The 24,298-nt window shown below is 36.3% G+C and overlaps 1 long non-coding RNA gene across 2 annotated transcripts; it reads left to right on the forward strand.

The window, feature by feature from the left end:
- On the forward strand, positions 1 to 22,829 carry LOC115837662. Of its 2 annotated transcripts, none has more exons than XR_004032723.1 (2): positions 1 to 56; positions 22,741 to 22,829. It is a non-coding gene; the product is annotated as an uncharacterized LOC115837662 (long non-coding RNA). The 2 variants fall into 2 exon arrangements; XR_004032722.1 differs by lacking the exon at positions 1 to 56 and adding an exon at positions 8,258 to 8,300.
- The last annotated feature ends 1,469 nt before the right edge of the window (positions 22,830 to 24,298 follow it).

Raw genomic sequence — 24,298 nt, forward strand, 5'->3', positions numbered from 1 at the left:
GGGTGGGGGGAAGGGGGAGGCATAGCATTAGGAGATATACCCAATGTAAATGACGAGTTAATGGGTGCAGCACACCAACATGGCACACGTATGCATATGTAACAAACCTGCACGTTGTGCACACGTACCCTAGAACTTAAAGCGTAAAAAAAAAAAGAAATACCTAATGTAAATGATGAGTTAACAGATGCAGCACACCAACATGGCACATGTATACCTATATAACAAACCTGCACGTTGTGCACATGTACCCTAGAACTTAAAGTATAATTTTTAAAAAAAAGAGGAAAAAAAAGAATAGGATACCACCTTGAACTAAAAAGTACAGTTGTCTTAAGTGCTTCTCTGCTACATGGTTCTTCCTCACTGAAGCAAATGGGTATATGCAAAACTAAAAGATAATCCCCTAGTGGAAAACAAAAGAAACCCCAAGTGTGATATACGCTAAGCCTGTTATTTATATATTTTTGCCTATATGGAGAATGTTCTTTGTTTTTGTTTATGTAGCAATATTGGAAAAGCATATGTAACACAAGAAAACTAACATAACCCATAGTAGATCTCAGTGCAGATATAAGGAAGCTTGAAGCCAGATGTATGTCAGTGTAGGAAAACCAAGCTAAGAAATTTTCCAACAGACATTTTTCTTATTCACTCTCTCAGATCTATCCTAAAACTACCAATCAAAACCTTTAGCAAAGAGGTCAATATTTTTAACAATACCCCTGGGAATCATTATAAACATACACAGACTAGTACTGGATCACAAGTATTTATTGGATACGCATAAAAATAACAAATAGATAACCCTTATTACCTCATATTTTCTACAAACACTTTTTCCACTTTTTACAGGTGTTAACTCATTTAATTCTTATAGCTGTCCTATGAACTGAGTTCTATTATTATCGCATTTTACAGATGTGAGACAGGCACTGAAAGAATGTGACTTGCCAAAGCCCATCAAGTAGACTTCAATTCCTCACGTGGAGGTAACAATGATCACAAACATACCAACAGTGCTTCACTGTTTACAGTGTGATCTTGATTATCATTCTTCTATCTGAACTCTTAAAACACCACTGAAGTTAGTAGCAAAGTTATAAGCGCGTTTGTTATATAAATGAAGTTACTTCAGAAGTCTCGCAACTGAGCTCAAACCAGGCCTTCTGACCATGTTCTTATTTCTTTCCATTCTGGTATCAAAAATTCTTTTCAACCCTATTGTTCCAGAATCCTATGAAGTTGCAGAATCCTTTTTTTATATATACATATATATGTGTATGCATATGTATACACACACACATATATATACATATATATATATATCATACTCTTTTTGTGGGTATATTACATATATTTTAAGTCATTTAATGCTCACAATTCCATGGGTAAGTTCTATCTAGATAAGAAAACTAAAGAACTGAGAGATAAATAATTTGTTCACAACATAGTAGGATTAGGATTCAAACCCAGGTAGCCTGACTCTAGAGACTGTGCTCTTAACCATTACGTTATGTGGCCTCACAGAAAAAAAAATCCTAACTGGTATTTATGCAAAAGAAAGAAAAGTGTAAGTTTAAAATAGCACTTATGACTTGAAACACCACTTGGAAAGTAAAGTTAATAAATCAATCAATAAGTATTTATTGAACATTTTCTTTGGGCAGGCATTATGATAAGCACTGCTGAGAATAGAAATATAATAAAATATTTGTATATTTTCAGAAAAAATGTAAGCTATATCCCTCTTCTCAAAAGAAGTTCATTCTAGCTATGGAAAATAGATTTATATATATATATATATGTAAGTCATCTTCAACAAAATTTAAACAATCATGTTCATAACATGATAAATGCTATAAAAATTGCTAAGATATGGAATATAAAACCCAACAAAAGGAATTATGTGGAGGGAAGTCCTATTACAACTTAAACCAAAATAAAAATAAAAGTTGGTTCTTAAAGAAATAGCATCCATTTCATATAAAAACATAAAGAGCACAATTTAGCAATAGCTTTGCCCTAAATCTCATTAATCCTTTATTTAAAAGTACATTACTTTGTATTTGAGATCTACATTTGAAGCAACAGAGAAAAAAATAAGAGGTAAAAAGTGTCTGATATCTTTAACATAGACCTAAATTCTTTTAAACATCTGATTGCTGAAGAATTGTCTACAGAATTTAATGAGATGCTTAATTGCTACATAAGACCATTGCTGCATTATTTCTTGACGAGAACAGACTTTATGTCTACAATATTGATGAGAATACAATGCAGTACAGAACATCAAAAGACTATGTGCAACCTTAGTCTAGTCCTTCCCCCTGGGTAAAAATTATAGGCGTATATGCCTGCTCTTCCAGTATACTTCTCTTGATAGAGTTTACAGTAGAGAATCATGATAAGTAAAGGTCCATTAGTAACAAAAATAAAGGCAGGGTGGCAGTTAAACTGAACATCATTAGCAAACATCACACTAATTACTCATTTTGTTATTAGTGTTAACTGTGCTGCCAGTTAATTATATTTGAAGAAGAAAATGGCAATGCACACAGAAAAATTCAAACCACACTGAAACAAAATTAAAAAGAATTACACTTGGGCATGGAAATCCACTGTAAAGAAGAAAACTTCTGTGTTAGGAAGCAAATAATCTGCAAGAGTCTTTTGCACCAAAGGAATTTTTTTCATGTAAGAAACATTCAGAAAACGTGTACTATTATGCTAGACGCATAGAAATGTGAGAAAAAGAGACATAGTCCTCAATATTTAGGTTCACATTTATTTAAAAAAAACACATAAAGAAATAATAGTATTAGACATTGTGTTAAGCATTATAATAAAGATTGGTTCTTCATATGGAAACATGTGAAACTTAAGAGGAAACAACTAATCCTCTGGAGAAATTAGAAAAGGCGTAAATGAAGAGATGACTGTGAGTAGCATATAGAAACCTGAGCAAAAAATAAGCACATGGAAAGAAAGCAAGCAGGGAAAATGAAATCCTGGAATTACACCAGGCTTTTCTCCTATGCAAAAGAAAGTTTGTTTGCAAGGTAAGTGACCAAAACAGGTGAGATTTCCTCTTTAATAAGAAAACATTTCCTTTGAAGGGCTGATTAATCCTGTCTAACATGCTGTAACAGCTCTGTATTAGCAAAAATCTTGAACCTTTCCCTCAAAGATCTTCAGATTGGTCAAAACTCTAGTCCTTTAGAAAGCAGAAAGGATTAAAATGCTGTTGGTAAAATTCACAGATGAACTGATAAAATGAAAATAGGATTAAAAAGTACAAATTCTTTGCTAGAAATTATCCACAGCAGGTATACTGAATGCTATTTTTATTGTGATGCAGGTCACAACCCTGCTCTTACTGCAAGGACTTCTGTGTTTGGACTAGTCCGAATCTCATTTTTTTGGATAAATGTAGAATCAACAATCTTCAGGATGGTAGTTTTCCTAACCAAAAAAATGCAGAGGTCTCTCTAAAGCAGAGACCTGCATGTTTAATCAAAATGACTCAGCCTGGGCAGCATAGAGAGACCGTGTCTCTACAAAAAAAATAAGAATAAAAATAAAAATAATTGAGCCAGGAGCAGTGGCACGCACTTGTGACTTCAGCTGCTCAAGAGGCTGAGGTGTGAGGATCACTTGAGCCCTCAGAGGTTAAGGCTGCAGTGAGCCGTGATTGCACCACTCCCCTTCAGCCTGGGTGACAAAGCAAGACCCTGTCTCCAGAAAAAAAGAAAAAAAATGACTCACCCTCTTCAAAAGCAAAGGAGGCTGACAAGTGACCGTAGAGGGGAACAAATATTAAGGAAAAGGATCAGACTGTAATTCTCTGAGGACAACCCCTCAGCTCCATGATATGCAAATCCCCTATGGGCACCTAGAATTCAGAGGGCATTTCTCCATCAAATGTATACTAATGAGTCCTGCAAAGATTCTCACACTCTGGGCATTAGTCCCTTGAGCAAATCTGTCTGGGCAGTTGAAGTCACATAGCATATTTATTAAATCAATTTTTAACAGACCAGATGGTGTTATTGTTGACAAAAACAAATGGTCCAGTGATTTAATAGAACATAAGAGATACAGATTTTTTTTCTTTTATCTCCCAACTGCCCCTGGAGTCCTGCTTTTGAAAATAAGATACACAAGGACAAATAATTTAAGTGATACTTTCTCTAGTTTCACAAACTACTAAAGAAGAGTGGTCTGAGAGACAGATGACAAGGTGACAATCTATTACCAAGAAAATGAAGAAAAACTCCCAGAAAACTATATTTGACGTTTAAAGCTTTAAAAAGAAAATGCCCTTCAGGAATAATTTAGTTGAAGAATGTGGATTGTTGGCTGAATTTCATTCTTCTTATTTTATGACAACAAAACCAGCAACTTCCCCTTAATTTTGGGATACTGCTCCATTCACATCTCTTACTTTCTTTAATATAGAATAGGGTAAGTCTCTTTTGAACATCTCATCTCTTCCTGTCACCCACCCTTAGATTGATAGCAAGAAAGGCAATGTGCCTTAAAGTGAAATGGTTTCTTGACCTCTTCCAAATCCACCCTCTTGAATAGAATAGAAATCATTAGGTTTTATGTTTGAGCATTGACCTTCATATTTTTGAAAAGTGAAAAAAAATGCCATTTTTAAAGCAGTTAATAGCTTTTCTATTTCTCTAAATATTAAAGATTCTGTTCATCTCTAAGAGAAGACCACATTTTCACTTTGGGATAAGACAATTTAAAACATAGTTTGGCTAGGTAAAAATAAGCAAGGAACCCATATGGCATGAAAAGCTGTGAATTATTAAGGTGCTCAGGCACTTTCCATGGACTGTCATTGGCTAAGTATTCATTGCCAGTGATATTTCAAATATCTAGAATTTTTTTCTTCTTTAGGATGCTGTTTTTCCTTTCTGAGGGCCTGAATTCAAATAGGAAGTGGCAAGATCTCTTCAAGATATTCCAGCTGAGAAGTAGAGCAGTCTTTACAACATGGTAGAAAGCCAGACCCTAAGGAGACAGATGGCCAGTAGAAGACTTCTTGTGGAGAGTCTTAGTATATGAGTCTGGGAACCATTATGTATAGTAGATCAGCTAGTTTTAAATTATTTTCTTCATTGTTGCTTCAGTTACTATGGTCACATAACAGATTGCTCTCACACTAATAAACATGTATAATATAAAGCAGCCATTTATTTTGCTCTTAGGTTTTATGGATTAAGAAGTCCAACAGGGTACAACAGAGGTGGCTTGTCTATGCCTTATAACGTCTGCGGTCTCAGATGGAAGACTCAAAGATGAAGAAGTGCAATAATCTAAAGACAGCTACCCTCCTGTGTCAGGTAGTTGATGCCTGCTGCTGACTGATGGCCTCTCTTCTCCAAATGGGCCTTTCCATTAAGTCTCTCCAACATAGTGGCTTCAAGGTCATAGACTTTTTTCACAGCAGCTCATGATTCCAAGGACATATGTCCTTAAACAGATAAAGAATGAAAGAAAGAGTTTGAGACGAGGGGAGTAAAGGATTATACCACCTCCTTTGACCTAACTTCAGAAGTCACAAAGCATCATTTCCACTGCATCTTACGTAATAGAAGCAAGTCAAAAAGGACTCATTCAACAGAAAGAAACATACTGGCCCCCACCTCTTGATGGAAGAGTGTGTCAACATTACTATAGCAAACACACTTTAAGGTGACTGCACCGAGACACACACTTACGTAATTCATTCTCCTTGAAAGTAGAACCAGAGACTTGCCTCTAAACTGTAAAGTATGACAAAAACCTTGATTAGATTATGTTATAAGATAAATGTGGTGTTATGCTGCACCCTTAATTGGGCTATGTTTTATGGAATTAATCTTTTTTTTCACTCAAAATTCATATGTTGAAACCCTAACCCCCAATGTGATGGTATTTGAAGGCGGGTCCATTGGGAATGATTAGATCATGAGGTTGGAGACTCATTATGAGATTAGTGTACTTATAAGAACAAACACTGGAAATCTCTATTTCTTTCTCTCTTTCTCTCTCCAACGAGTGATAATACTGCAAAAACGTAGCAGTCTGAAAGCCAGGAAGAGAGCCCTTACCAGAAACCAACCATAGTGGCACCCTGATCTTGGACTTCTGGCCTCCAGAAGTGTGAGAAAATAAATTTCTGTCATAAAGTCACTCAATCTATGGTATTTTGTTATGTCAACCTAAGCAGACTTGTATGTTATATAGCAAAGATGATGTGATGTCACTGCCAGGATGATATGCCATATAAGACTCATCTTGACAGACTGGAAAGGAAAGTTCTCCTGGCCTTCAAGAAACAAGTTGCTTTGATGTAAACTGCCTGTAGATAGGTTCATATGTCAAGTAACTAGGTGGCTTTTAGGAACTGACAGCCTCAGGTCTAGAGTTGCAAATTATAGAGGGAAAAACCTGATCAAGCTTGGAAGTGACTTCTTTCCATCCAAAACCTCCAAATGAGAATGTAGTCCAGGCAATGCCTTGATAATTGCCTGGTGAGATCCTGAAGCAGAAAACCCAGCTAAGCCATGCCTAGATTATGATCAACAGAAACTGTGAGAGATAATAATGGGTATTATCGAACCACTAAATTTTTGGTAAATTGTTATTCAGCAATAAAAAACTAATACAATCACATCACATGAAGAACATGTAGGATGGGGTGGCCATCTTATGAAAATGCAATCTGCCCTAACTGTTCATTCTTCTTTGTCCATCCATAACTCTTCAGTAACCTGAGATGGACATAGCAGCTCAGCCTCAATTATGCAGTGGGAAATTAAGGAATGAAATTGTGTCCCCGCTTGTAGCAAAGTAGTTTAGAGGAGAGTAGCAGCATAGGAAGAACCACTCCCAAGACCCCAGTAAGTAACTTGCAGAACATTGGAGCAAAGGTCCACAGCCAGAAAGCTGGGTGAAACAGCAAACTACATCCAGACAGCTTTGTGGAATATGTGAAGTAAACATGTTCCTCAAGAATTCTAGAACATGTCCTAGAATTCTTGAGGAACATGTTCACTTCACATACTCCACAAAGCTGTATCTACAACCATCTGATCTTTGACAAACCTGACAAAAACAAGAAATGGGGAAATGATTCCCTATTTAATAAATGGTGCTGGGAAAACTGGCTAGCCATATGTAGAAAGCTGAAACTGGATCCCTTCCTTACACCTTATACAAAAATGAATTCAAGATGGATTAAAGACTTACATATTAGACCTAAAACCATAAAAACCCTAGAAGAAAACCTAGGCAATACCATTCAGGACATAGGCGTGGGCAAGGACTTCATGTCTAAAACACCAAAAGCAATGGCAACAAAGGCCAAAATTGACAAATGGGGTCTAATTAAACTAAATAGCTTCTGTACAGCAAAAGAAACTACCATCAGAGTGAACAGGCAACCTACAGAATGGGAGAAAATTTTCGCAACCTACTCAACTGACAAAGGGCTAATATCCAGAATCTGCAATGAACTCAAACAAATTTACAAGAAAAAAACAAACAACCCCATCAAAAAGTGGGCAAAGGATATGAACAGACACTTCTCAAAAGAAGACATTTATGCAGCCAACAGACACATGAAAAAATGTTCATCATCACTAGCCATCAGAGAAATGCAAATCAAAACCACAGTGAGATACCATCTCACACCAGTTAGAATGGCCGTCATGAAAAAGTCAGGAAACAACAGGTGCTGGAGAGGATGTGGAGAAATAGGAAAACTTTTACACTGTTGGTGGGACTGTAAACTAGTTCAACCATTGTGGAAGTCAGTGTGGCGATTCCTCAGGGATCTAGAACTAGAAATACCATTTGACCCAGCCATCCCATTACTGGGTATATGCCCAAAGGATTACAAATCATGCTGCTATAAAGACACATGCACACGTATGTTTATTGTGGCACTATTCACAATAGCAAAGACTTGGAACCAACCCAAATGTCCAACAATGATAGACTGGATTAAGAAAATGTGGCACATATACACCATGGAATACTATGCAGCCATAAAAAATGATGAGTTCATGTCCTTTGTAGAAACAGGGATGAAACTGGAAACCATCATTCTCAGCAAACTATCGCAAGGACAAAAAACCAAACACCGCATGTTCTCACTCATAGGTGGGAATTTAACAATGAGAACACTTGAGAACACATGGACACAGGAAGGGGAACATCACACACTGGGGACTGTTGTGGGGTTTGGGGAGTGGGGAGGGACAGCATTAGGAGATATACCTAATGCTAAATGACGAGTTAATGGGTGCAGCACACCAACATGGCACATGTATACATATGTAACAAACCTGCACATTGTGCATATGTACCCTAAGACTTAAAGTATAATAATAATAACATTTTTAAAAAAGAGAAAAAGAAAAAAAAGAATTCTAGGACATGATTAGAGTTGGGAACCTGGTAAAATGGCAGGACTTCTGATTTCAAGTGTATTTGAGAATCAGACTTGTTATTTGGGTGGTGAAGGGGAGTGTAATTTCTAGACTATGGCAAAGTCTATAATGCATGGGTCACATTTGTGTGGCATAACAAGACTAGACTTATTAGAATGCCCCACTTTTTACACAAATCATGGATTTTTTTCCCTTCTTAAATTCAATTATGTTTAGTTTAATCTTTTGTTTATAGTTTGCTGACAACTCAAGAATTTAAATCCCTTTTCAGTCCAATATGTCTGTATATTTAGAAATAAATATTTAATAAACATATGCTATGAACTTGGCTAAAAGTACATAGACAAGACTGTCCTCGTGGGGAAACCAAATATATTCATCAAACACAATAAAATGCAAACATATGCATTTTTTCACAGTTCCTGTTACTTTACCCAGACAATTTTCTTATTGCATTAAAACAAATAAAAAATAGCACCTTTGTATTTTCTATTTGAAAAAATATAATAATGAAGATGATGATCATAAAACTATTAAATGTTATTGAACATATTTTGTGGCCAGACACTGCTAAACTTATATGCATTATCTCTTTTAATCCTCACAACTCTTTGAGGTAGAAACTGTTATTTTCCAAATATTATGGATGAGAACATTGAGAATTAGAGACTGCTAAAATTACCTAAGTGGCCCAGTAAGTAATACAGATAGGATTGAAGCCCATTCTGTTTGATTTCAAAATTCATATTTTTAACTCAACCATGCAATGTCTTCTTTTCATACTCAGAATCATGTAGATGAATATGAAATCTTCAGAGTCATTTAATCTTACTGCTCTTCTAAGATTCTTTTCTAAGTAATTCATTAAAAAAATGTTCTCAGAAGAAACCTGCAAGGGTGTGAAGCAGGACAGGACAGAGGAAGAAATTAGGCATAGATGTGGTTTCAGGAGAATTTCAGTCATAGCCTGGTCCTCTGGGGGGCTTTTATATCAGAGCTGGTCTTTCCAACAGCAAGGTTACTGGGCTGTTAGACCCCCACATCAGGCAGTCATTGGCTGCCTGGAGTTAAGGGAAAGCATATAGGGAGAAAGAGGGGAGAGGGCTAAAGGCATCTCCAGGGAAGGTGGCTTCCATCAGCTTAGGAAAAGCCACAGAAAAAGAATACAGGTGTGTGTAATTAGCAGCCAACACCTGCAGCAGCCAGGGTTGGTTTCAGGGCCTGCTAAAGGGCAAGGCTCTAACAACACTGATAAATCTCCCAAGTATTTAGCCAATCCCTGCTTGAATAACTTCAAGTGAGAAAGAACTCCCCATAACTCCCTCTCCTCCACCCAACAAAGTAGTCCATTACAATCCTCAGAAACTTGGTTAGAAAATTCTTCCTTTTGTTGGATGTGGGAATAATAAAGGGAGGTCATTCCAAGACAGCATATGCAAAGGCACAGAGTGTAAAAGAGCATGATGGTGTATGTTGTTCTATAGCTAGTACTATGTTTTGTGGTGGTTAGAACTTAAGGTGTGGAAGTAGAAAATGAAAAAGATGAGTTTAGGAAGATGGTTATAGGCAAGATCATCAAATAATGAAAGACAAACTTGCCTCACTAAAAAGTTGTGATGATGGCACAAGGTACAACTAAATGAGTTTTAGCGGAAGAGACAAACGATAATCTCCTTTAGAAAGCCAACCTGCCAGCAATAAAGAGAGCAACCCTACCTCGTTCCTTTCATGTTGTGGGCTTTCACATCTATGTTTTCTCTGGACTTCTTCAAGGACAGGATGCTCGCATTGTGAATGCCTAAAACAATAAATGATTGTGGAACTGAAATGAAGTGAACTCATCATAAGTAAGAGAAGCCATTACAAAACCCCTGGTGAGATATGTCACAGGTCTCAGTCAGGAGACAGCAAGCCATAGCTCACAGGCCTAACCAGGCCCACTACCTGTTTTTGCAAATAAAGTATTATTAGAACACAGCCACAACAGTTTGTTAACATATTGTCTATGGTTGTAATCATAGTATAACAGCAGAGTTGAGTTGCAACAGAGACCATATGGCCTGTAAAACCTAAAATATTTAGTATTTGGCCCTTTTCAGAAAAGGTTTGCCAATCCCTGGTCCACAGTAAAGCAGTAGTAACATATGTGAATAGGTAAGAGAGATGGAAACGATATTTGGGAGCAAAAACCAATTGGAGGAACCACTACTCACTCCTCCTAGTTCTATTTCTTCATGCCATGTAGGCATTAGAGGACATTATAAATATATATGAAGGCTTTCCGGCATTCCACAGCCTCTTTTGACAATTTCTACTTATTCTGTCACATTTAAATTAAATCATCATTTCCATAAAGACCCTTACACTCTGAAGAACACACAGCAGAGTACACTCACTCCTCCTAATTCTATTTCTTCATGCCATGTAGGCATTAGAGGACATTATAAATATGTATAAAAGCTTTCCAGCATTCCATGGTCTGTTTTGACAATTTCTGTTTTCTATTTATTCTATCACATTTAAATTAAACCATCATTTCCATAAAGACCCTTACACTCTGAAGAACACACAGCAGAGTCCACTCACCACACAGGCCTACCGATCCAAAACAGGATCAGTACCCCATTCAGTCCACTTAGAATGAGATCATCCTGCAATAATGGGACAGTATCAGCCCTGTGTCCCTTACATAAATCTGCTAAAATGCCCCCGACTTTTAAATCACTGTGACGCTCTTGTTTTCACTGCAGGCCTTCAGAAATGGCCTAAATCTTTTTCACTTCATTAAGCAGCTCTACACCAAAGTCCTCTAAAAACTTTTCATCAGAAAATTCCCCATAAGGCCTAAAACTTCTTTTCCCATATCAATGTGGTTGGAACATAAAAGATTGCAATTCAAAGAAAAAGTAAAGAACTGTCATGGTCCTTTTTGTTGGTGTTAATCTCTGAACAGCAGATTTAGGACGACTATTTTTTTCTAGTTCCTGGTTCTCCACTTCCTGTTTGAATATCCACTACAAAGTGTCGGTAAAATGTATTTATAGGACACAGTGAGCCAGTTGCTAGGCCTTTTGTATAGGACTTGAAAGATAAAGGCAAGTTCCTGTCTCTTAAAAAAAAAGTAATCTGCAGCCATAGAAACATCTAATCTTAGTCATAGCACCAACACCCCCACATGGGCCAAAAATACAATTCAGAATAAAAGTTGCTTATAAAAAATGGATTTTTAAAAATCACACCTTGAATAAAAAGCCAATAAGAAAAACTTTTCCTACTTTCCAGGGAGGAAATTAAGAAAAACAAAACAACAAATGGTGTACTGATATTTTTATATTTGAAGATTATTTGCCTCAAATATTTAGTTGCTGTCACTATTTGGAAGAAAGTAAAGTTTAGCCCTATCATGCACAATTCACCAAAATAATTTTCAAATTAATGAAAAATTTAAATGTGAAGATAAGCACAAATATACAGAACTAGAGGAAAATATAAATTACTATCTCTCTGGCTTTAGAATGGCAAAGAATATGAGTCAAGATAGAGTCTATGAAAGACAAAGTGATACATTTAATATATAAAATCTATATTTTTCTGAATATGTTAAAATAATATTCAAAATTATAAAACAAGTAACCAACATGGAAAATGTTCCAATGAGTCTGACTACAAGTTTCTTCCTTTTTATTCTGTAAGAAGCAACACATGAAGATACAATTTTAAAAAATATTTATAGAATACAAAGTCATTCGTAAAGAAGGAATACCAAATGGCCAATATTAAATATATTTTAAAAATCATTCTTGCACATAAACTAAAACAGCAATAAACTATCTTTTTGCCTGTATTTTAGCAAAAATGTTTTATTTAAAAGAGCACACAAATTTATTAGTTAAAATGTTTTTGGTTGTGAATAACAAAATCACTTCAAATTAACTTCATGAAAAATGAGTGGACTCTCAAAATTTTTCAAATTCAGAAGTAGATTTGTTTTTAGGCATGATTTAATCAGTGATCCAGCTCCAGTTCTAATACTTGAGATCTGTTCTATCTATCTGCAATGTGCTTAAGGTGGCTACCATTATGGAGGCAAAATGGCCAGCTCCAGTAATTTCAGGAGTCAGCTTCTTAGCACGTCACTGGGAAAAAGTGTGTCACTTTTCTCAACCAGTACACTCCTGACATCCATTCTGATTGGATAAATTTAGGTCATGTGACCAATTCTTAACTAATCATCACATCCAGGAAAATGGCACCTTCCAATTGGATTAGGTCTGTGTTAAATACTCACGCCTGGATCAATCACTGTAGAAAGGGAGGTTGGCTTAAAGTATTCAGGGCCATCCTTGACACCAAGATGGGGTAAATCCTCTTCAAATTATGTAATGGAGGAAGGAAAAAATAGCTGCACTGAGGCTGTACAGAGAAGCATGCACAGTTAGGCACAGTGGGTGAAGCAATAAATTATTTCTGTGTATGGAAAAATTGGACTATACATATAAAAGCCTTGAAAATGTGTGTACCACGTTTGTCCCAGAAATACCAGATCTTGAAATTTATCCCAAAGGAATTATTACTGTTCATTACAAAGATTTATCTTTTAGGATGATTTAGGGTAGCTGAAAATCAATGCTTGACAATGGAAAAATAAATAAATTATGACACATGAATACAATGCTATATTATGCAACCTTAAAATATAAAATTCCAAAAAATATTACTAACAAGTTAAACTGTTTAAGATATGCTAAATGACTGAATTCAGGTCACAAGAAATTATTCTATTTTTATAAAAAGAATATACACATATGTGTAGTCATTGAAAAAGACTTAAATATATCAAAATATAAAGAGTTATCTGCATATAGTGGAATTGTGGATAGATTAATTTCCTTTTTATGACCTTCTACATTTCATAAATTTTATTCATGCATATGAATTATTCCAGTAATGAGAAACATTCATATTCAGTTTTTAAAAAATAATGAAACAAATCTACATTTTTAAAAAATGTGATGGGGACTATGACTTTAAGAATGTATTCATGAAGAATTCCAAGAGTCCACAATTGCAAGTTGAGAGGAAGCCCACATAAAAGCAGAGCTCTAGGAATGAAATCTTTAAATAATCTGCTTCTTATCCCTGGAGGAGCACCAGCATTCACACCAACCTTTAGTTAAGCAGGCTTAGCCCACATGAGAACCTATGTGCTGACTTCAACCGTAGTGACTTTCCTACCCTCTGAAAAAGGGCTTTGGGTAAACAAAGAGCTATCAAACCTCACAAGAAGGCTTTCCACCTCCCTGAGGAATCCCCTTTTGAGAATAAACACAAATACTCATTTATAGATCTGTGCAAGTGATGGCTAATGGCCCAAAATTGCGCTGTATATAGCTCCATCTGCACTGTATAGCTTCAACTTTCATGTAAGTGATCTAAAGAGCAAAAGTTGGTGTGGCCTATGTGAAAATGTATGTGCATTGAGCTACAGGACTAACCATCTTAATTGAATTGAATAATTTTTTAAAGCTAAAGGATAGCTACATTTATTGGTTTCATTTATTAGATATATCATAATATAGGCAACAAACCATAGGAGGAGAATATGCATCACTTAAGGGAAAACTGCAGGGTTGAAATGTGTATAGCATTGGATGATGTGAGATGACTCCACAGATATATGCTCTCTGCATACAGTTGATCCTAACTCCATTGCTGTAGAATAAACCCTATTCTCCAGCAACGTAAGACAGAATTACCTCAAGTGAAGAAAAGGGGAGAGAAAAGCAAAAGGGATGAAGGCAAAGTTTGTTCTTTTGATTTCTGATTTAAGGGAGGACTGAGGGCAAAATTCAAAGCATTCTTTTATTCAACATCCAATTAATATTTGTTCAGCATATAAAAGTTAGTTAAATGAACGAAAATCCCTGCCTTCATGGAATATACATCCTAGTGGATACGAAGGCTATGTACAAAATCTAAAGAAGCTTCTTTGGTTTTGGTTTTTGTTTTTCTGTTTTTTGTTTCTTGGGTTTTGTTTTGTTTTGTTTTTGTTTTTGTTTTTGTTTTTTTGAGACAGAGTTTTGCCCTTGTTGCCCAGGTTGGAGTGCAATGGCGCGATCTCAGCTCACTGCAACCTCCCCAACCCGAGTTCAAGCAATTCTCCTGCCTCAGCCTCCTGAGTAGCTGAGATTACAGGAATGTGTCACCATGCCTGGCTAATTTTGTATTTTTAGTAGAGACAGGGTTTCCCCATGTTGGTCAGCCTGGTCTCGAACTCCCGATCTCAGGTAATCCACCTGCCTCGACCTCCCTCTTTCCTTAACATTAAGTGAGAATGAAAACAGAGAATTGAGTGTCTGAGAGAGGCAAGGCAGGACTTAATGAGAGATATGCTTGGCTAAGATGAAAGCTTAAAAAGCTTATTTTGTCTGAAGAGGAAAGGAGAAAGGCAAATTTGCTGTAAAAGCCTAACCAGAAATTTATCTTTGGTTCTCCCTTCTATTGCCCTCACTTAATTACTGGGCCCTCTTTTTTTGCTCCTTAATACCAACCATTCATTTAGATCCCTCTAGTCAATAGTGTAAGAAAGAATTAGGCATGTTGTGTATTTGTTCTCTATGGGTTGTGTTGTGCATATCAGGGTCTGACCCATGCTGGAGACTATTAAGGGAGGAAGGGATGAATGCCTGGATGGATGGATGGATGGATGGAGGATGGATGGATGGATGGATGGATGGATAGATGGATGAATTTTTCAGGGGACATAGCTTAATAAGTGAAAAAATAAGTGAATGAAAAAGTAAAACAATAAATGAAGGAATTAACAAAAGAATAATTAGGTAAAGCAGGGGAAAAGACATAAAGGTGCCCACAGAAAGCTTATGAAGTCGAAAAATGGTGAATATGAGAGTGAAATAAAAAGAAATAATACCGTAAAGATGTGACTGAGGTGACAGAATTGGGGGGGGAGGAACAATAAATAAAATTGTAGAGCTAAGTCTCAAGGAAAAGGGAAAAAAATCACAGCGTGCTTAAAGATGAGCAGAGGAGCCAGGGGAGAGGTTAGAGGATCAGCTCTGACCGCAACCTTGAATCTCCAGGCAGTGAGAACTTTTCTGCTTCTGCAAGCAACAGGCATTGAGGGCTTCCCTGAAAGTGGTGTTAGGTATTCATGCATTACAGGAATGCATAGAAATATTATAAACTCTTGTTAAGATCTCAAACGTTGTGCACTTCAAGTTGAGATAAATTATAGTTATTCAGCGGTAGCCTTCATTATTATTTGACAAAAATGTATATCCTTAAATATTGAAAAAATATAAATAAAAAATTGAAATTACCTACAATATCCCACTTTCAGAAATAATATTTTAAGAGCTTTATATTTTTTAATACACGTGTATGTGCATATATATGTGTTTAGTAAAATACTGATTTAATCTATTTAATTAAATTAGTTTAATATATTTAATATTTTGATAGTATACATTACTTAAACAGCTCTATATTATCTATATGCTTTCACATATACACACAAAAACAAACACTTGTTTATTTTATTTTATCTTATTTTTGAGACAGAGTCTCACTCTGTCACCCAGACCAGAGTGCAGTGGAGTGATCTCGGCTCATTGCAGCTTCTGCCTCCTGCATTCAAGCAATTCTCCTGCCTCAGCCTCCTGAGTAGCTGGGACTACAGGCATGTACCACCACGCCCAGCTTTTTTTTCTATTTTTATAGAGATGGGGTGCTGGGATTACAAGCATGAGCCACCGCACCCAGTCATGTATATGTTTTTAACCTGCCTTTTTCACTTAAATATACTGTAAATATTTCTGTGTTAGGAAACTGCCTGTGGCATTATAATATTGTGTCACCATACTATTTTATTATATTAATGTACCATAATTTATCAATCAATCCTTTATTGTTGGAAAATTAGTTTTTTTCCCAATGTTTTGTACTTAAAACAAAGTAATTTGGTTATATTTTCATTCATACTGTTTTATCCTATAGAATAAAGTGCTACATTCTTATGGCTTTATCATTGCACATTGCTCCTGATTATATCATTATTATAAAATCCTTGTGCTGAAATGGCTTAGTCAAATCAAATTCAAAATGCTAAGGCTTTTGATGTGCATATCAATCACAATGTCTTCAGTTGCCGTTTACTGAAAAAAAAAAAAAAGCCTCAATCAATGGAAAGGCTTAAATAAAGCCTTTTTAATGTATCTCATAAGTAGAGTCTAGAAATAATTCAGGTCACAGAATTGGTTTTCTCCAGTAGCTCAACAATGCCACCAAGAACTCTGCTTGTTTTGGTCTCCTGCTCTGCCTACAGTGATATGAGCCTCACGGATACAAAATGGGCTGCAAATTACTCTTAGAAATACACTTTTACTCCTTGAGGTTCAGAGAATAAAACACATCTTCCCCAATTCTCAAACAAAAGGCCTAACCTTCACGTTGGATGAATTTGGTTCATGTGCTCATCCCTGAGTCAACTGCTTTAGCAAGGGAGTTAGATGGTGTCATTAATAGTCCCACAAATACTATGAGTTCAAGTTTCCTCCAGCCTTCACTAACATTGAGAATTAATCTTTAAAAACCACAATAAAATCAAAAGCTGCCAACTTGATAGGTAAAAGGAGTAGACCATTATTCTCTTCTTTTTCTCTTTTTCTTCCCTTTCTTCCTTCCTTTCCTACATTCATCAGTTTAAACTTTTCAATGGTGAAAGCCTGGACTCTAAAATCACATGGTCTATATTTGCATTTTGGTTCTCTGCATAGAGTTGTGTCATATTAGATAAGTGAGAGAAATTCTCTGCAAAACAAGAATAATAATAGTAGAGCCTCCTCCTTGGGGTTCTCATAAAAATAAAATAAAATCGTAATTAAAAAACTAGTAAATGTTAGGTCTTATTAACAATTATAATATTATTTTCATAATTAAATTATTGTGAATTACATATTCATTCCTGTGCTCATTTTTCTGTTGGGAGTAGTCATTTTAATAGTAAAAAGAAGGCTTTATTTTGTTGTTTGAAGTATTTATTTTCTTATTTAAGACATGTATATTTCGGTACTCATATTTTCTTCATTCGTTAAAAGACAATGCCTACAGACCCTGGCCATGAGTGTCTGAAAAACTAGAAAGAGTAAAAAAATCAATCATTGATGAGAGGGTGAGAAAATATTGGCTTAAATATTTTTGAACAAGAAATCCCTTTCCATCTCCCAAATACTTTGCAAATGAGGCACTGGTGTTAACATTATAGCTCCCTGGAATCTATACTAGACTTTCTTCACTATAGCGTTTCAGATAAAAGTGCCAGCTATGATAGTTAAAGGAATGACTAATGCCAAAATGAGTCACTATAAAGACATTACAGGGGCTCACACCTGTAATCCCAGCACTTTGGGAGGCCGAGGCGGGCAGATCACCTGAGGTCAGGAGTTCCACACCAGCCTGGCCAACATGATGAAACCCTGTTTCTACTAAAAATACAAAAATTAGGCGGTTGTGGTGATGCATGTCTGTAATCCCACCTACTCGGGAGGCTGAAGCAGGAGACTAGCTTGAACCTGGGACATGGAGGTTGCAATGAGCCAAGATTGTGCCACTGCACTCCAGCCTGAGCGACAAGAGTGAGTAATAAACATTATTTGTTAGACTTTTCATTAGTTCTAAAAATAATTAACTGTAAATCTCAGCCTCTTATAATATAAATATTTTTAACAAATAAACGGAATGTTTTAGGGGGAAATATACATAATGAAAGAAGCTTCCCATTCACAAGTTATGAATACTCCTGACATAGGAGGACTAGCTTAGTTTACAGAAACCTTATATGAAGCCCTCTCTCTAACTGGGAATAGAAATGACGATTTTTAGTTTGTTCAACATGCAGTATGGTTCCTGTCTGAGTGGTGTTATTTCTGGCACCCTGATGAGCCACTGTTAGGATTGGTGAAACAGGATCCAAGCCCCCTTCTTCCCTTTCAGATATTTTCTTCCTCCGGCATTGGTTAGGAAAAAGAGCCTCTTTCTTCCACTTTAAATTATCAGTTCTTTGATTCCTGACAAGTAAGTCCTATTGGAAACGAACTTGTTTTAGCTGTGCCCCTAAAATCTCCCACCCTGCCACCTACATGCATACCCCAGCTACATTTCCAATGGGTGTTGTTCAACCCTCATCCTTCCTTATGCCTCATGATATATAAATGGTGATTATGAAAAGCTCTCTATTGTGCAAATGGTCCTTATTATCTTAAGTTTTTTTTAAAAAAACCTGTCTTTTGAGAAAGTGGGAAGGTGTGCCCTGTTCTCCAATATTTGGCAGTGTTCATTTTAACTGAATCACTTGTTAGGGCAAAATTGCTATAACTTATAATAAATGTTAAGATTGTCGGATGCATACTTATACTGAATTAATATTTTATAGCTCCTCAGCCCTGTGTGGGTTGGCTGTTCTACTGGAATGCTCTAGCACCATGGAAACGCTGGGAGATATCTTCTCTTAATTGTAAGAATGTTTGACAGATAACAGTACCATGGAATTAAAGTTTATTGCTGATGAATTCTGATTACTTTATAACCTGATTCTATTAGATGAGGTTTTGTTTTTGTTTTTCTTTTTAGGCATTGAAACACCTGTCCTTGTCCATAATCACTTTTTTAAAAACTTAGTAATTATTGTATTATCTATATAATTATCATCAGGTAGAGAAAGATACCCAGTTTTTTTAATTAAAAATTATCTCCAATTTTTTAAAGCCCAACCTGTGAACTATGAATAAAATCTTTTTAGATAAATATTTCTTTAAAGAAAAAGAAAGAATCCTGCTAACATCTTTCTATGGCTAAACTATAATTTTAGTCACAATTATGTTAGCCTTAAATTCTAATGCTAAAAGATATTTTTGGAATTAGCTAGAAAAAAAATGTGTGGTCCTAAAAACAAAATATATGTGTATTATGCATTATTTGTTATTTATGTGTAAGAGAAACAGACTGTGCTTCCATTCTTCCAGTCCAATGAAAAAAATTCTTATTTTTCTAAGCTTAAGACCTGTGAACCAGTTGACTCAGTCTTACTCTAAAACACTTTTGGCTCTTGTCAGTCGAGTTTATGATGGAAGCTAAGCATCCTGATCCTTAGGCAGAGCTTCGTGGAAGAACAGGTAACTGCTGGGCTTGTTCTTTCTTGCTTGTCTCTTTTCTCAAAATCACTTCAGAAAGTCCAAGAAGCTGCTTATAGCCAACTAATTAAAACCCTTTATTTTGTTCCTTCATGGTGCTGTGAAAAGCAATGGGAGGATTTCTCTCTGAGCTCTAAAACAATTAAGTCTTTTATTCATCATCTGCCCTCCCCTTGGGTCCCTCGTCAGCACCTGTCTTCACAGATCTGGGAAGTGGAGAGTAGCTAAGAAAGCAACACTCAAAATATCCAGTTGAAGATTGGTGGAGGAAACATGTGACCACCCTAAAAATGTTTCTCCTACCAAGAGAGTTTACTAAGGAAAGAGATTTTTTTCCAGTTGGGAGTAATTGGAAAGGTTTGTAGCAAAGAAGACAGTTAAGTAGGATGTGCACTTGTGCTATGGGAGTAGCAAACCCAAGGTGGAAGGAGAAACTAAGCAAAATGTGGTAGGCAAAAAAATTGGTCCCTGGAAGTGTCTATATCTGAACCCCTACATTACCTTACTGGGCAAAAGGGACTTTGCAGAGTGATTAAATTAAGGGAATTGAGATGGGGAAATTATCCTGGATTATCTAAGTGGGCCCTAAACATGGTCACGGTCATGATAGTTCTAGGAGGGAGACAGGAGTGTGAGTCAGAGAAGGAGACAGGAGAACAAAAGCAGAGGTCAGAGTGATGCAATTGCTGGAATGTGGGCGGCCTCTAGATGCCAGAAAAGGCAAACAGACAAATTCCCCACAGCACATCCAGAAGAAACACAGCTCTGCCAACACCTTGATTTTAGCCTACTGAGGCCCATTTTTGGCTTCTGACCTCTGGAATTATAAGATAATAAATTTGCATAGTTTTAAGCCCCCAAATTTATGTGTACTGTGGTTGCAGCAGCAATAGAAAACTAATACAAAAAAGTAAAATGTGGGCTATTTATGAAGAATATTAAATACTTCAGAGTAGACAGTGCGTAAGGACATTCAGTGGAGGAAAAGATGGGAAGAATAATCACAAACAAGAATAAGGATAACATTTTGTTGTCCACTTAAAGTGCTTTCATAGTCATTGTTTTAAAAATATGATTCCCTTAACAACCTTTTAATCCAGGCATTATGATACTCTACAATTTCAAGATGAAGTTGCTCTGGCTCATGGAAGCTAATTGCTTTGCCCAAGTTCACAGTTCGGTAAGCAGTAGAATTGGGCAGCAGCCAAGGTCTCCCAACTCCTCACCTCTTTCCCCTGCAGCACGTCATTCATTCATATCAGGGCAACTAATTTTAGAAGGGCTTCAATGTCAGGCCAAAAGGTGTAAAGTTTATTCTCCAGCAATAAATTAAAGGTTTTTAAGCATGGAATGACATAATTAATTAATATAACAGCATAATATAAAGTAGTTTAGAGAGGGGTAGATAAAAATCTAGAGATAAGTTAGACTAAAAGAATAATCCAGGAAATAGGAAAAGAAGGCCTGAACTAAAGCCAGCCAACAGAATGGAGAGTATACTGTCTGATACAAGGTGGGGAGGGGGCGGGGGCAGGTGGAGAGAGAAACGAGAATTCATCATTTTGATTATTACCAATGAAAAAGTTATGATTTTCTAATATGTGCATATCTTTTGGACAACAAATTAGTGTACATTTAAATAGGATTTATAGATATAAATTATGATTCCCAAAATAAAAATTAAGCTTTTATACCTACATCAGACTATTTGACTTTTCACCTTTCCACTTCAGAAGATGGCAAAATTTTTGCTTAAAAAGATGAATCCCAATTCCATATTTTTATAGTAATCCCTGACTTATTTTTGTCTCGTGGAGGTCAACTATCTGATCACCAGTGAAAATTGAGAATAAAAAAGTGCCACTCTGTTATTCTCACAGTAATGGCCATATACTTTCTAAATCATCATCTTTCTGACAAGTATTTCTTGACCCCATCCATCTCTCACTCTATTACTTATTTTCTATTCCTTTTGTATGCTGTTGTTAAGCTGCAAAAAATACCTTTGCGTGGATGTCCTTGTTATATATCTGAAACATTTGCTGCTGCATTGTGACATATTTATTGCTGGTATTCGTCTGCCAGTTCTCATCATGCCCATTTTTCAATATTTGATTGCCTTTTATGACCTTGATTCCTAGAAGCTTTCATTAATTTTTTTCTCTTTTACTTCAAAGATTTCAGAATTCCGATACTGCCATGATAGGCTGAATATTGGCCCATCAAAGATGTTCATGACCTAATCCTCAGAACCTGTGCATATGTTACCTTACACAGTAAAAGAAATTAAGATTGGGCAAATGTAATTAAGACTCTTGCTATGAGATGTTAGCCTGGCTTATCCAGGTGAGTTCAATGTAATCACAAGTGTTCTTATAAGTGAAAGAGAAAGGCAGAAGAAAAAAGAAAGAAGGAGACAACAGAAGCAGAGATCTGAGAGGAGTACAGATGTTATGTTGCTGAGTTTGAAGATAGAGGAAGAGTCCATGAGCCAAGGAATGTAGGGAGCTTCTAAAAGCTGAAATAGGCAAGGAAACACATTTTCCCCTAGAGCTTCCAGGAAGAACACTCTGGAATTGGTCCTGTGGTCCCATTTTAGACTTCTGACCTCCAGAACTGTAAAACTGTTGTTTTAAGCCACTAGGTTTGTAGTAATTCATTACTGCAGCAATAAATAACAAACATATTGGCCCAACAGCAAAAAAAAAAAAAAAATCTCAAATGTCTCATCTTTTTTACATTTTCAAGTTGAGATAAGAAATTAGAGTACCTCAAAAAAGTACTCTTAAATGGTGTCTCATCGTTCTAATTAATTATTAGCTATTACTGTCCTTCCTCAGTCACAAAAAGCAAACATTCTCACTAATTGCTTCATCTTGCAATGTCAGTTTTGAAAAACTGAAAACCATAATCTGTTTCATAACCATATAAGAAATAAGTAATTTAAAACCTATTCAGAACTTCGTACATGGAATCACCAGTCCTGTGTGACTGAAAACTATTCATGCCTTCTGATCTAGAAAAGTCATTTAGAAAATTTTTATGAGTTTAAGAGAAACACCTAATGTAGATGACAGCTTGATGAGTGCAGCAATCCAGCAGGGCACATGTACACCTGTGTAACAAACCTGCACATTCTGCATGTGTACCCTAGAACTTACAGTATACTTTAAAAAATGTGAAATTAAAATGTTTTTAGTCAAATAACTGAAAATAATTATTTTCAATAATTATTTCAATAATCATTTTCAATAATTATTTCAATAATTATCAGTAACTGCTATAATTAAAAATGATATCAAAAGTTTTAATATTATAAAAGCAATATATTAGGTAACCCACACTTCCTTCAATATTATTCAAAATAAAATCCTGCATTCCCTTGATTCCAACACAAAAGAGCAAGATCTAAAGTTTACTTAGAATCATTTCTGATCCCAAATTGCTAAGAGAAAAAAAGGAAAAGAATTGGAAAGCAAGCATGAGAGTGATGGACAGGTAGGAGAAGAAAGATAAAGAGAGGCATGATGATCACATTCAGATTCTCAGAAATAGCTTGATCTAAAAGTAACATCAACTTCTATTTACTCCTATACTCAACCAAAGGGAGATACGGAGTAATACAACACAAACATTCCTATAGACATGTCTAGCTTGGAAGTCTTGAGGAGTAGAGTGGGATAAATCTTAACAGTTTTCAAAAGCTAAGGAAAACATTTTAGTGAAATACCATTACTGTCTTTCACTTTTATCTTCACATTGTGCCAACTTCACCCCATCTATCTCCATATCTCCCTACCTCTCACAATAAGGACAAAAGGAAAACAGAGAAGAAAAAAATTAGCATGTCTTGCATGCCTATTAATGTCAGAGAAAATGCAAGATTTTTTTTTTTTTTTTTGAGACAGAGTCTCACTTCGTAGCCCAGGCTGGAGTGCAGAGTGGTGCATTCTTGACTCACTGCAACCTCCCCCTCCCTGGTCAAAGCGATTCTCTTGCCTCAGCCTCCTGAGTAGCTGGAGCTACAGGCATGTGCCACCACAATTGGCTAATTTTTGTATTTTCAGTAGAAATGAGGTTTCACCATATTGGCCAGGCACTTACAAAGAGATGGTTTGGAACTGGAGCTTATGTTTAAAATGGAAACAGAGCATGAGAGTTTGGAAAATTTGCTGCCTGACAACGCAATAGAAAAGAAAAACCCATTTTTCTGAGGAGAAATTGAAGCCAGCTGCAGAGATTTGCATAAGTAATGAGAAACCAAATGTTAATCTCAAGACAATGGGGAAAATGTCTCCAGGACATGTCAGAGGTCTTCACAGCAGCCCTTCCCATCACAGGCCTGGAGGCCTAGGAGGAAAAAATGGTTTAATGGGCTTAGCCTAGGGCCTTTCTGCTTTGTGCAGTCTTGGGACTTGGTGCTCTGTGTCCCAGCTGTGGCTAAAAGGGGCCAACATAGAGCTCAGGCTGTTGCTTCAGAGGATGCAACCGCAAAGCATTGGCAGCTTACACATGATAGTGGACCTGTGGGTGCACAGAAGTCAATAATTGAGGTTTGGGAACCTCTGCTTAGATTTCAGACAATGTATGGAAACACCTGGATATCCAGGTAGAAGTTTGCTGCAGGGGTGGAAC

Source organism: Nomascus leucogenys, chromosome 12 (assembly GCF_006542625.1).
Source record: "Nomascus leucogenys isolate Asia chromosome 12, Asia_NLE_v1, whole genome shotgun sequence".
Taxonomy (NCBI): domain Eukaryota; kingdom Metazoa; phylum Chordata; class Mammalia; order Primates; family Hylobatidae; genus Nomascus; species Nomascus leucogenys.